Raw genomic sequence first — 14,331 nt, 5'->3', positions numbered from 1 at the left:
CCATGGCAATCATTTCTAACAGGGAAGGTATCAACATTTCAAAACAGTTTAATTATTCTGAGAATGCTTAGCTATTAGCAAAGACAAGAGAGCTCAGGGCTATTTTTCAGCATTAATTTTCCATTTGAAATGAATTCCTTTTGGTTACACTTTTTAAATGTTTCTTTTAATTAGACGCAATTACTTCAGAAGAATTGCTTTTATTTCTAAGCCTGAGATCTCAATGATAAAGCTGTTAACTGGCCGAGCTGAATGCTGTGTATGGCTCATTTAGCTGGTACACTAAAGTATATTGAACTAGGAAATTATACAGTGAATCAGCTATTAATTCATTTTATGATCCTTTCACTCTAACATCGTGAATGAGATCTTCAGGGGGAAATTTAGTCACAATACATATAATTGTTCAACTATATATATGCCACTGGTTTACTGCTCTAAGGTTACAGGCACTGCAGGGCTGATCTGAGTGCAACTGTGCAAAGAGCCCCGACTCCTGACAATGGGAGGTCCTGCGCCAGGACCAGCCAGAGACATGTCCCCTGCCTGGTGTCACCGCGATGCGTAAGGCAGGTAGGAGCTGCTGGGGAGAACTGAGCATCAAAACCAAATGAACCAAAGGGCCAGACTGCTGCAAGCCACCTGAGAACTCTTAACGAGGTTTTCTCCAAGGAGCCCATCCAAATCAGGGCAGTTCCTCAGACCAAGCAGTGCTTGCATTGCACCTGTGATCCCAGGAGTGAGTTAAGCAGCTGCTACAACAGCAATTGATCCTGTGGAGGTGGGATGAAGCCTGACATTAAGGAGCACTGCTGTGGCCGCTGTCTTGTAGCACAGAATCCCCCCTCGTCCCCAGCTCCATACCCGCTGCAGCACCTCACACCGCAGCTTTGCCCCTTAATGGGTGTCTGCAAAGCTGATCCTGCCGCAGGGACATCAGGGCAAGGCAACGGGAGCACAGGAAGATGGGCTCTGACCCTTCGCCAGCTCCTCTGGGGCTCTCTGGGACATCCATGCCTGGGATGATGCTATTTGTGTTTGGGTCTAAAACCCCACCTGTAACACTGCTGATTTCCCAGACCACTAACAGACTGTTAAACTCATCCTCACAGACCAAGAGGCTAAAGAAATCCCGTGGGCCAAAAAGCACACAAGGATTTGCACTTCAGCCCCAGCACTCCCTCCTTCAGGGAACACCACCACACAACCGGTGCAGGAACCAGGCTGGAGCCCCATACCCAGAAAATGATTTACCAGCACGTCGTGAGCATTGCAGTAGGGCTTGGATGCGCGTTAGGCAGTTGTACATACTGCAGAGTCACCATATGGATATCTTTGTAATTGAAAATGTAATGTAAACCTTGGCATCCAGGGCCTTCTGGAGAAATCATTGTGGAAATGTCATATAATTAATGAATTGCACCAGCTAGCAGGGGAAAAAGACATTTTAACCACAGGATCATGGGACTTTATTACTGTAGATGGACTAAATCTATATCTTTCGGCATAGATCAGTCCTGACAAAAGTGAGGTTGCCAACTGGCCAGGTTTGTTTTTACTAACTTAGCTCTCTTATTATTTTAATGAAGTCCAACTGATGCTGCAGAAAGGCCAATTTCTCCAAGTGCTGCCAATAAATTAAAATAAAGATGTTATGTATGAAGATTGGCAGGTGTCTCCCTGCAGATTTTATCAAGCTTCCAAGAAGTTCTCCGCTTCAGCAAGAGCCACGGCCAAGCTTTAGCTATGGAAGGCAGCAAGACAGTGGAGTTCAGAGCAATTAGCAGAACGGTAATTAGCACCAGCTCAGCACTTAACAGTGTAGATGTGCAGAGAGGCTCCCTTTGGACCACTGAGACGCAGGCCTAGGGCTTGTAGCAACACCTCAGGGCCGGCCTTAGGGCCTCTGTGTGAACATAGGACCTGTCCTCATGCCCTGGGGCTTTAGTCACACCCATCTGAATCCAGCCTCATTCAGACCCACAGTGCAACTGCAGCTAGAGTTTGTATGAAAGGCAGAATTTAGCAAGTCCCACTCCTTACGGGACCACAAGCCCACGAGAGCCTGCAAGCCCCAGGGGAAAGGCGGCACCGGAGCTGGGTTGCAGCCAGAAGCAATGCAGCTGAGGCTTTCTGGGTCTGGGAATTTGGTGGCAAGCTGCCACTGCCACAGCCTGCGTGGGAGGAATCTGGTGGGTGAGTGCTCACTGCTGCAGTCTGGGCTCTCCCTAAGCACAAAGACTTTCTTCAAAGCCTCTACAAGAGGCAGGAGAGATCACATCCTCCAAGGGAGCAGGCTGCTGTACCAGAGAGAAGAGATGAATGCCCTCCCTCCCCTGTGAGGGACAGGCCAGATCCTCATGCAAGAGCTACGTGCTCTGTTGTCCCCCCCATACCACGGTGCCATTACATCCACATGTCCCTAGACCATCTTTGGAGACATCTCCTGGCAATCTTCCTGGGACAGCCTGCCTTCTCCATTCTCTGCTGTCCATAGCAAGGGTGAAGAAAAAGCACATCCAACTTTTATGCTATTGACACATGGTCCTGGTGTACGGGTGACACTTAGCAGCCTGAAAATATCCATGCTTAGGAAACAGCAGCTTGTCACATTGCTGCAAATAGGACAGAGCAGAGGCACACACACACAGGCTACAGGATGAGAATGCTGTGTACAGGACGAGGACCCTGAATCCACTCACAGGTGCTCATAAATCCAGCGTCTGACCTGGGGAGTTAATCCAAATCTACTTCATCAGAACCTGTCCCAGAGGTGTTAAACCCATGTTGCAAAGCCGTTTAGGGGAAAAGAGAAGGGAATACAACTGAATTAGAGTCCCGCCCACCATCAGTTCTGTCTTGCATCTATTCAGTTCTAAGATTTTACATTTTTTATTGCTTAAAAGTGTTTGTTTAATCCATGGCGCAATAGTGTACAAAAATGTACTGTTCAGGAAGAGAAAATACCCAGGGTTATGGCAAGACTATGCATTAGTATACATTAATGACTTCAGTTAATTAGCCATATAAATTAATACTAATTGATAAATATAATTAAGGAAGGGCATCACATTAATGAAGAAGCTTTTTAGTATTGCCATTTCACATTTCCATAAACATAGCTGGAGACGAAAGTTTCAGTAAAATTCCTTGAAGGTTCAGAAGGGCTGTGCTCAAGCACTCCTGCCACCTCCTAAAATCCATCCCAGATTCATTTCTCCCTGAGCATCTTGCTTCACACTTTTTAGTTTCACCTGCACTTATTATTTATATGGCAAGCCTCAGAGGTTCAGTTAGAAGGCCAGCCTGCATTGTGCCCAGCAGAAGCTGCCCAACCTGTGCCTGACCTGTACCCACCAACTGGATGTGCTCAAGGGGATGCCCAAGCCATTCAGGCAAAATTCTGCTGCAGCCTGGCCCAACTCCTTACAAACCACTGCAGCGTCCCAGCTGGAGATGTGCACACACTTGTGCATGGGGAGAACTGGTGAGCACACCCATGGCACCCCACGTCATCTCCATTGACACCTTCCCAGTTCATGGTGTCGCTTGACTTCATATCAAGCGGAGGATGGATATCATTTTTTAAAAGAGAAATAAAACATCCCCCCGTTCTCTGAAGGCAAAGGTGAACAGCCCATTGAAACAGACCTGTTGTCCTTTCTTGTACTCCTACCACCCAGAACCACACAGCAACAAAAAGATATGATTCAGTAAAGTTATTGAGTGCCAGACCTTCACATTTGTCTTCCAGTGACTCTTAAGTCTTCCTTTTCTCTATCGAGTTCCATCTCATTGACTTCCTATAAACACTAATACAGAGCCAGGGGCCCACGGACATGCCTGGAATACAACGCACACCGCACAGGCACGGCCCTTGTGGCTGGGCTCAGAAACCCAGAGAGCGAGCTGATGGGATGCAGCTAGCAGAGCACTCAGGAACAGGAGCCTCCTCCTTTGCCCCTAACGAAACCCCAAAATGTAGTTTTTTTTTTTTAACTTCTGATCATAATTTCTAGGTGACTTTTCACCTTTTCTAATTTTTCCTTTCCTTATGTTCTTGAAGGTGAAATCCCCACATTTTCACAAAACTTCTGGAAGTGACCAAATCCTCTGCTCCACACCAGCCAGACAATGAAACCACCACGTAAGACAACTGCACAACAGAGACCCTGTTAATGCTCAACCACGTGCGGCATTCAAAGCGTGCCTCTAATTAATCACCAGTTAGCTGTCTTCCTCATGCAGCATCTTCCATCTTGTTTGGGACACAATGAGCTTCCTCCCCCTTTGTAGTCCTACACGCTCCTCTTCCTGTTGGGCTTGATGACTGCCGGCCTCCTCGTGGGCTCCCCTCCCATGCCAGCCTCCCACCCAGACATCCTCCCGTTCAAACATTAACCCAGGGCGCTGAAAGGCTTTGCTGACTGCTCCATAAACAAGTGAGACAACTGCCATGCAGCTACCGGCCTGCCACAGCGCCTACTGCTCTGTAATATTTGCTGCAGGAAACCTCCCTGTGGCTCATCTTCCTGCAGGCAGCCTGGGAGTCGCTGCCCCCCGCCATCCCTCGAGCCCATCAGTTTGGGGATTTGTGCTTTAATATTCTTTTAAGTGCGGTGTTCCTGATGGACCGTGGGAGAGGTCCGATGCAGGATAACTCCTTGGCTTGTGCAGCACGCAGGCTGAGAAGCATAAACCTCCCTCCTCCTCTGTACCTGCAGCTTATTGCTTCGCGTAGCTTGCAAGAAGCTGAAACTCAGGCTGGCCCAGAAACACTGAAACCCAGAACTCATACACGACCAAACCGAACCCCTTAGAAAGGTTAACCACAGGCCTCTAGTTAAACTTCCTTTGAGATGTGGTTAGGAGGTAGAGTCCAGGATGGGCACGATCAAGGTGAATTTGGGGACTTGCCTGCCATCCAAAAAAGCTCAGCTGAACTTCCCAATCCCTTGACCCCCAGTCACCAGGTTGCACCAGGGCCTTATGCCTCCAGGAGCAGGCTCAGGCACTGCTGGGCCCAGACCTCCCCACCAGCACCGTCTGAGCCCAGTGCTGAGCCAAACAGCAGCCCGGCGGGGAAGCAGCGCTGCTACCTGCGATTTTTCACACCTTCACAACCCACACCAGCTCCCACGCTCTCCTCTGCTTTCCAGACGCTCTTTGTGGGATAAAAAAGAATGTGATAAAGCATCTGATGATGCAGGTGGTACCATCTGCTCCCTCACCAGCTGCTGCTGCCACTTAACCATCTTTTTCTATCAAATATTGGAGAACCAAGGCGACCACATAGGAAGCAGCTTTCAGGGTAGCCCCAGTATAGGAGAGCACTTCTCTTGTTAGGAACTCCTGGTCCTAGAGCCATCAACAGCCATCCCTTTCCTATGAGGGAAGTCCTGGGTGTGATCTAAAACTCGACACCAAAGAAATTTAACTAGTTTCCAGAGTCTCCAGCGTGGCTCTACCCATAGGTTTGTTTCAGAGCTGAACACCAGGCTCCTGGTGCAGAGCACAGAGCTCTGTGCAATCCAGGGACCAGAGGAAATCAGGATTGCTCCACATGCAAGGCTGCGAGACTGATGCATGTCTTAGGAGCATGCAGCCTACCAACAGAGGTAGCTGCAGAGGCTGCATGCAAGAGGAGGGCTGCAGCACTGTGGTTTTGCAGAATACAGCTGTGACTATGCTGCTAGATGAGAAGGGTCCGACCCCAGGCTCCACACTGTGCTCCCTCCCATCCTTGTAACATGCACTTAAGTGCTCAGACAGAAAAACCCTGCAGCATCCAGCGAAAACCTGGGCACACTTAACTACAGCCTCCTTGAGTAGTGTTAAGACACTGTGTTAGTGAAGGTCACATCCAGCTGGAGGCATATCCCTCACTCCGCTGTGATAGAAATGGCTCCAGCCAGCCTGCTTCAGAAAGCATCCTCAGCTATTTCAGTTTGCTCTACACGATGGCTCAGTGGCACGGTCCTTCTGCAGAAGTTAGTCACACCGTTCTCAACACTTGAATTTGTCATTGCAACGCAGTCTGATTTTGGTGTCAGATTTACTATGAAAAAACAAGAAATTGAAAATGCAAGCTAACTAAAAACATTAAAACGAACAGTAAACCCAAGTCCTAAGATTTAGGAGTCCAATAACATCACCGCACAGTTACTAAAAAAAATCTGTGGTACCCTCAAGTGCAGAAACTGAAATGGGTCTTGGGCTTTTGCTGCCTGTGTACCCAGGGTGTTTTAGATTAGTTTTCAGATCAGGACAGGACTGGGTGGTGCAGTGGTGAATCATTGTTCAGGTAAGATACTGGATACTGATGATATCATGAGTCATTTGGTGGATATTTCAAACCAACTTGTTTTAAGAGCACACAGAAAAATTCCTCAGTAGAACAGCAGTGGCTGGGCTGCACCAGGACACGCTCATGGGACAGTCATGTATCTTCCTCTGTTCAGCAAATGGAGGAAAAGCAACAGTTTCCCCTCCTTGTTTGCATTTTTATCTTCCTTTAAAAACAGCATAGCTTCCACCTCACCTCTGCCAGCATCTCTGTTTTGCTCTCTCCTTCCCAGATGTGCTGGAAAAGGGAGCTGAACTGCAGAGTGGTTAAACCTCACAATTAAGGCTGAGCAAGCTTGCCATCCAGATTTCAAACACACAAGCATCTACCAAAAAACGTGCTCTGTTAATGCGTTCGCTCAAAAACTGAACCAAAATATCTGGTAGGCTTGGAGAAAGGCTAGACGCTGCTCATGATAATTCACATTTTGGTTATTGGTTCCAAACACCGGTGCTTGAAAGGCTGCTGTAAGAGGACATGAGAGCAGCTTACACCGATCACCGTGTCACCAGCACCTCATTGCCAACAGCGCTGAGCAGGAGTAGCTCCGAACACCATGAAGTCGGAGATCCTTCCAGACTACCTCTGCAGCCTGAGGACTCCCTGAGGCAGAAGGAATCACTTCAATGATCATTGCTGGGCTTTTCTCCCGTGCATTTGTCTCCTTGCACTCAAAAGCCTCCCAACCTGCCGCTGTGGTTGAGGAGCTGGGATGGTCTCGCTGAAATCCCACGAGGGTTGCTTTGCAGGAGCAGGGTGGTGCCAGGGAGAAGCGCTGCGCTCGCTGGGATGAGCAGCATTGCTCTGACAGTTAATCCTGCCCTCCTCGCCAACAGTAAAACTCAGGGTTAAGACAGATCAATGGACAGCGTGTTTTATCTTTCTTTTAACAAACACCCCAACCAAAGGTAAAAGATCAGTTACATCTCCAGGCTAGAAAAATCGCCTTCGCTTTAAAACAAAGCCACAAAATTGTAAGTCACTGCTGAATTTTATGTTCAAAGGCTTTTCTGTGAGAGGCGAAGTGTAACTAGATAAAAGTGAATAACCAGACAAATGCCTTTCCTCTCCCCTCACTGCCAGGCTGTCCCCTGGCAGGCTGGCTTGTTGGAGGGCTGCCTCTCCAGTGGTTCCAGGCTGGCTTCTGGGGAGACAGCTTGCGAATGATCATTTTTAAAACCTCCTATTCCTCTGCTCATGCAGAGGGAAGCGGATGTCAGATGAGCCCACGCGCTTAGGGAGATCGAGGTCTCAGCTCGCCCCTTGTCACCGTAACACCAAAAGCCAGCACGCACAGAGCACCAGGACCCCATCCTGCTCCCCTGCCACCAGAACACGCTCAGAGCCCCACCACGCCAGTGGTTCCACGCCCAGGACCACACTTACAGCTCCCTCTGTGTCTCAGACAGCCTCGCTGCCCCTGAGAGGCAGCTGAGCAAGCAGCATCAGACATCCCATATGCAGAGCCGTTGGAGACTACTCCAGGTTAGAAAGTCTTGGTCCCCCTCGTTGCAGATTAGTGCATCGACCTGCAGATCTGCCTGACCCCAAAGCCCTGTCACACCCGCAGGGTGTGCCTTTGGCATCCAAACATCTTCAGGGTCTACCCGCCAATCATTTTCCAAAAGCAAAAGAGACATTCTTCAGTGGTGCCAACCCCCTCCTCAGGAGGAGAGCAGGGGAAGGACAGTACCTGGATTTATCACCTCTCGCAAACAGCTGTCAAATTCATCACTCAGGAGTTTGCCTGGGATATATTATTTAATAATATCTAGAAAATGCATTAAAAATGCAGGGTCTTCTCCTTGCCAGGTGATTTTAATGTTATTGATTATTCTCTAAATCACTTATTGTGAGTTTGCTCTGACGCATTTAGCTTTTGGGCAGAGGAACCCGGAGCAGCTTCTCGCACTTTGTATCCCCAATCTTTGCTTCAGCGCTTTGCAGCCGGCATACCCAAAATCCAGCAGGTAACACCACCACGCACCGTGCTGCACGCTGCCCCGTGAGATGTGCCCTCCTAGCATCCTCGCCTGACCGGGCACAGAGCTTCATGGCTCATCTGTTTTGACTGGGGAGGCAAACTGCAAGGCCAGCACTGACGCAACAGTCCCGTCATTGTCCAGCCACCCGCGCTTTCTCTCCCCCCTTTCCCCAAACAGCGACTCCCTCCCGCTGCCTGCCCACGCAGGGCCTCCAGCCTGCTGTTCTTTACATATGCTCCTGGGCATCTCCATCCTGCCTGGTCGATGATTAACTTGTGGAGCTGCAGTTGTCAGCGGCGTGAGTTACGGCTGTCTCGTAGCCGGTAAGCAGGGGACGAGGAGAATGCTTTCACCCAGCAGCTTTCTATCAGCTCGAAGAAAGAAATGCTCACACCTCAAAACAGGGCAAAATGCCGTGGGTTTATAAAGAAAAAGCCCAATGAACACTTCCCCCTAAGTTTAAGGTCCAAGAATCAAAGCCGGCTCTGGAAAAGCCTGAAGCAAAAAGCCCTGTTATGGCCATTCATATCCCCAGGTCACCAGGGGATGGGACTGCCTGCACCGACGTGCATGCTCTGCTTATATGCCATGGGGGCCTGGAGGTCCCATGGAAGCCAATTCCCAGCACTGAGGAACTTGGTGGCACTTTCTGCTGGTGCTGCTTAGCCAAGTTAATGGCAGGGACAGGCTCTTCCAGCACCAAGGGATTGCACTGTCAGCACAATTTACTCACAGTGGTGGGGCTAAAGAAGAGCCTGAGAGCACCTCCAGTGCCCCTGCTTTTGGGGTCTTCAGCATTTTGGGGAATGCTTTAGCTGCCCCAGCACGAGACCATGGGAATAACCTCAGCCCCCTGCTCAGAGGACGGGCCAGCTTCTCCCAGGAACAAAATCTCCTCTGGCATTTTGCGTCCTCTCCCCAACCCAGAATTTCGCTCCAGGCCTGGGAACCAAAGTGAGAAGCAACCCAAAGCAAACATTGCAGAGTCAGAGAAGGGGCTGAGGTGGATGTGAATCTGCAGAGCTCCTGGAGCTGGAGCTTTCTTGCTTCATAAGAACCAGCTCACCCATTATCTTGAGCTGATTCACTCTCCTCTGCACATCCCCTATCTCTGCTCATCTAGAAGCTATTGCCTCTCAGAAGCCTCCAGAGAAAAGTGTTAGACAAAACTTTAGATTTATCCTGAGAGATAATCTTCAGGAACATTTTTTTAATCCCTAGAGCACTTTGCAACACAGCATGAGCGCTATACTGCTGTACATTTGGAGGCACAGGAATGGCAGGGCAAGGAGGGTTGGCCACTTGGGAAGGTCTACAGGTTATTTCAGTCTCATGCACGGCTGTTAGGCCAGCACTGGTGAGGTCTGCACATTCAAGGGGTACAGAGCAATACTACAAATCAGCAATGCTTTCAGCCCAGAGCAGCATTTTGTCCTTATACATTCAGCATTTCTTCTGTCTGGGGTAAGTGAACCTGCTGAGTACCAGCGGCTGTTTCAGGAGATACCACGGATCCCTCCCCGCAGCACCATACAACGGGGACACACTTCGTATAACAACCCTGGAAAACTGCTTCCCTGGCTTTTGTGCAAGAGGCCAAACTGCAGCCAAGCGATGGGAAAGAACCTCCTGCAGTAAACACTTGCCAGCTCAATTGCTGTGCGCTGATCTCTGTGGCACAGGACCTGCACCCATCCCTGGGAGCAGCTGCCCTGGGAAGCCACCCAGGGGTCAGGGCAGCGGGGAGTTCATTCCATCCGTACGCCTGCCTGCGGGCCGGGGCACTGCACGGATCTCGGGTCAATGGGAGCTGCAGGGATCCTCTGCTTCTGGGGGAAAAATATGCAGGCTAAAAGCAACTTCAAAACCACGTTTAACCTGAACTCTTATCTTTTATCCCTTTAAATATCCAAGCGGCTACTTTTGCAAGCATGAAGCCTGGACTCCAGCTACATTTATTTCCCTCTTTCATCCCAGCTGCAGCTCCTCAGAATTTATCTCTATGGTTAACTTCCCCTTTCATAATATTAGCACAGTTGAAGCACTTGCTTTCCTGTTGCAGGCAGTGATTATATAGCAAATTAACCACAAGCTGTTCAGTCCAAGTCCAGCAGTTGGAAAGATGCTCCTCTGAGTAATGGTTTGTGTAGTTGATGCTTTCATCTGTAATTTGCATTTGTAATAAATGCAGAAATAAAAAATGGGGCCCGTATTTTAAAAAATAGCCTGGGATGGCAGGGGCAGGCAGGCAAGGCAACTGGGGTGGGGGAGACCCCTTGGGAGCTCGTAGGGCTGTGTCGCAGGGTGCCACAGCATCTCCTGCCCAGGGAGGGGGAACCCACGCACACGCCTCTGCCGCCTGTATTTGTAACTGCCACACAAACCATGGCTTCCTGCCCAGATGGATTTTACACAAGAGGCACAAAAAAATTAAAGCAGAAGCAAGCAGTTCGGTATCAGCCATTCCCACCAGCAGGATGAGCCGTGCACTTGTGTGCCCACCCAGTGATGCAGGGCCATGCCAGGCAGCCCAGCAGGCTGGCAAAGCCTTTTCCCTAGCAGGGCAAGACCCCAGCAACACCTGGAGAGGAACCAGGAGCTATGAGATGCCCACCAGGCTTCCCAAGCCCTGCTGACACATCACCCTGTGCTCTGCCTGCCCTGGGGGGACCTGACCCAGGGTGGCCACATCCAACACCAGTGCTCAGAGCAGCGCAAGGCCAGGCAAAAGTGCGGCTGTAGCTGAAAAACACCCACATCCATCAGGGAGAGACTCCACTGGGATATTTATCCACCGGTTGGCAGAGGAGATGCACAAGTGCTCCTGACCACCAGAAAACCCCACACCCAATGGGAGGCAGCAGCTGCCCCCTGCATCCCTCCCTCGCAGCTCTAACAGGAGCATCTGCTCTCTCCTGATGGGCTCCTGAGATGGCTGGTGGGGAAACCAGCCCACCCTGCACACCAGCTTCATGCCCCCTGCCTGTATTTATGATTTGTAGCAGCCGTGCCCTGCATTACCTACCCTGTGGCACTGCTCACTGCCTTTGGGAAAGGCAGCCCCTGCTAGGCCAAGATGGTTACAGCCTCACAGGAAGGCCTCCAACCCACCCATAAAACCCCAAGTCTGGGGACAGAGCCATGATCTCCCAGCTACGGATGGAAGGGAGAGAGCAGGCAGAGGACCTCCTCCCCATGGACAGCTGCAGGCAGGCAGCCACGAGCAGTTCCCCATTCCTGCACCATGCTCAGCCCCCACGGGTGTGCACAGCCCCGTGGTGGGATCGCCCCCACCGTTGGGGCAGACATGGGCATGCAGCTCCTGGGCATCCACTGGGGTGGCTCCACTTCCCAGGAAGGACACAGTGGTGGAAAAAAAGGTGGCTGCCTTTGACTTTTGTTCTACAAAAGAGACCATCTCTCTACTTAATTAAATAAGGTGGGAAGGACAGGAAAGCCAGTTTTTAGTATTTTGAAATGTAACTTGCTACAATAAGGAGCCAACTGAGAAGCTTCCTAATAGTTTGGAGAGCCCAGCCTTTTAAAATTGATTTATCTGATGTCAGACCGACTTTATCTTTACTGTGCAGCAGTGAGCACACCTTTCAGCACCATACCTGAATTATTATTTATGAATCGCATCTACACATTTTATGGAGCTACTGAAAAATATATTAGCCTTCCTAGATGGGCAACCCCAGACAGACTGCTCTGTGCAGGACTGAAGCCTCCCTTGCTGCCTCTTCCCACCGGCACACATGCATGCCATCCGCACCAGCCTTTTTGCTGCATTCTGCATGGCTCCCCAGGAGTGTTGAGCTCTGATGCAGGAAGGCCCACGCAGAGTGATCTGAAGACCATACACGGCCTGTTTGCTTTTCTTTGTGCACTTTCCACCTCTGTTCTAGGGTGTCTGGCCTGGTGAAGAAACATCTTCCTATGGTGATGCTGAAAAGTAGCCAGCACAGGGACATGCCCTGCTGTCTCCCCCCACCCAGCTGCAACAGGGTGGCTTGGGATGCTGAAATAGTTCATCTTTCTGGCTCCCTCCATGGGAAACATGCCAACCCTCAGGCACCAAAGGCCCTGTAGCTTTTAAGAACTTGCCCATCCCAACCTAGATGCAAGTGGCTGAACTGAGCCTCCAGCTGCAGAGAGCCCAGGCTGGGCAAAGCAGGTATCGGTGGGTAGGTAGGAGCCACAGCCTCGTGCAGTGGTTCTTCACCCAGATACCACACCACTCGTGGTTCCATGATCCACTTCTCCACCAAGCTGCCACAGAAAGCACTCCTCCCTCCTGTTGCGTAGCTTTTATAGGCCACACATGGGCAGGCACCACCCAGTGCTGGGGAACTCCCGCTTTACCTGTGGCCTCTACAAGAGTCTGCAACAACCACCACAGAGGTGCCTCTGCTGGGGGGACAGAGGGGACACAAGGAGGGAACTGTCCTAAGAGACCTCTGGGGGTACCCCTGAAGGAATAACAGTAAGAGATGGATGAACAGCATATGCACAGGAGGGAAGTTACACACACTGCACAGAGGGGAGAGGGGAAAGAGAAGATTGAATCTTCCTGGAGACCAGTGAGATTCTATAAACATAATCAAAATGTAATAGAAACTTTTTGGAAATGCTGTTAGAAGGAGAAAGCATCAATCTTCATGGAACTCCACTCAACAGGCTTTCTCCAGCTAATCAATCACGGTCAAGACATGGGCCGTCCCATCTGTCTGTGCAAGGGACCAGGAGGAGATTGCTAAGTGCCTGGGCTGGAGCTACCATCTCAGTACCAGGCAATTCATCATGCAGGAAGAGAAGGGGGGAGAACGGAGAGGAGGAAAATAATGTATAACACTAATAAAGTTTCTCCCCCCGCCCTTCATTCCCAACCAATTTTTAGTAAAGGAGCCCAATCCAGAGGGGCTGCAAGCAGGGGGGCGGGAAGGGGGATGTGCTCTGGGGAGGAATCTGGTTACAAGATGCACTCCAGTAAACAGAGACAAAAGCTGTCATCTGCATACTATCCCTCTGCAAAGCCCACACTCACCACCCCAGCTGCTGGCAGCTGCACAGCAGCCAGCCTGCACCCGCAGGACCCAGGTCCCTCTGGTCCAGGAGCAGGAGAGGCTGCTGGTGAGGACAGCAAAGCTCGGGAAACGCAGAGGAGAGCACGAGGGAGCTTCACCTGCTGGCACTGTGGGGAGAGGCCAAGCCGCTGCGTGCTGACAGCCTGACTTCTCCCTAGAAGCTCCCACTGCCATTTGGGAAGGGGGGCCTTGAAAATGGAATAACATGGAGCTTAAGGACTCAAAGCATGCAGCATCTGCAGCAGACACGGGATTTTCCACAGCACATTACACTCACATGTGTGCATGTAGGGCAGGGACCTGCACGCAGCAAGGATGGAGTTTCACACTTCACTCAAATCCCCACTGACTTTCAGAGCTTTGGCATCTTCTCAGCCCACATAGGACAAATCCCTTCCCTCCCCAGCTGCTCATCGCACTGGGTTCCAGCCCTCCTCATTTACAGAGGCCACCAGCAGCAAGGAGCCCCAGCACCTGCCTTACAGCCAAGGACTCAAATCCACATTTGTGTGAAAAAGTACTATTTCCCCTGTTAAAGGATCCAGAAGTGATGCAATACAGCAGGACTCCCATTCCATCCATCCTTCCAAATCTTGACAATTTCTCTTTTCTACAGGATTTTTGATGTAGAGGACAAAGCCCCCAGTAGCATCCTTTGAGCCAATACTGGTGATTTTAGGCACCGCCTCTCCATGCACAACCCAGGTTTAACATGTTCTGTGCTACTATTTGCATCCAGTCCCACAGACTTCACAAAACTCCCCATGTCTGCTAACAAGTAATAAAATACAGCAGGGTTTCTCTAAGGACACAAGCAAGGTTCAGTTCAGACTCAAGCCCAACTCTTTTCCATTTCCAGTGCTTGTCACAGCACCTGAAAGAGCCCTGGAATGCACTAGACAACAGAACTACC

Source organism: Anser cygnoides, chromosome 16 (assembly GCF_040182565.1).
Source record: "Anser cygnoides isolate HZ-2024a breed goose chromosome 16, Taihu_goose_T2T_genome, whole genome shotgun sequence".
Taxonomy (NCBI): domain Eukaryota; kingdom Metazoa; phylum Chordata; class Aves; order Anseriformes; family Anatidae; genus Anser; species Anser cygnoides.
This window is presented reverse-complemented; position numbering follows the sequence as displayed.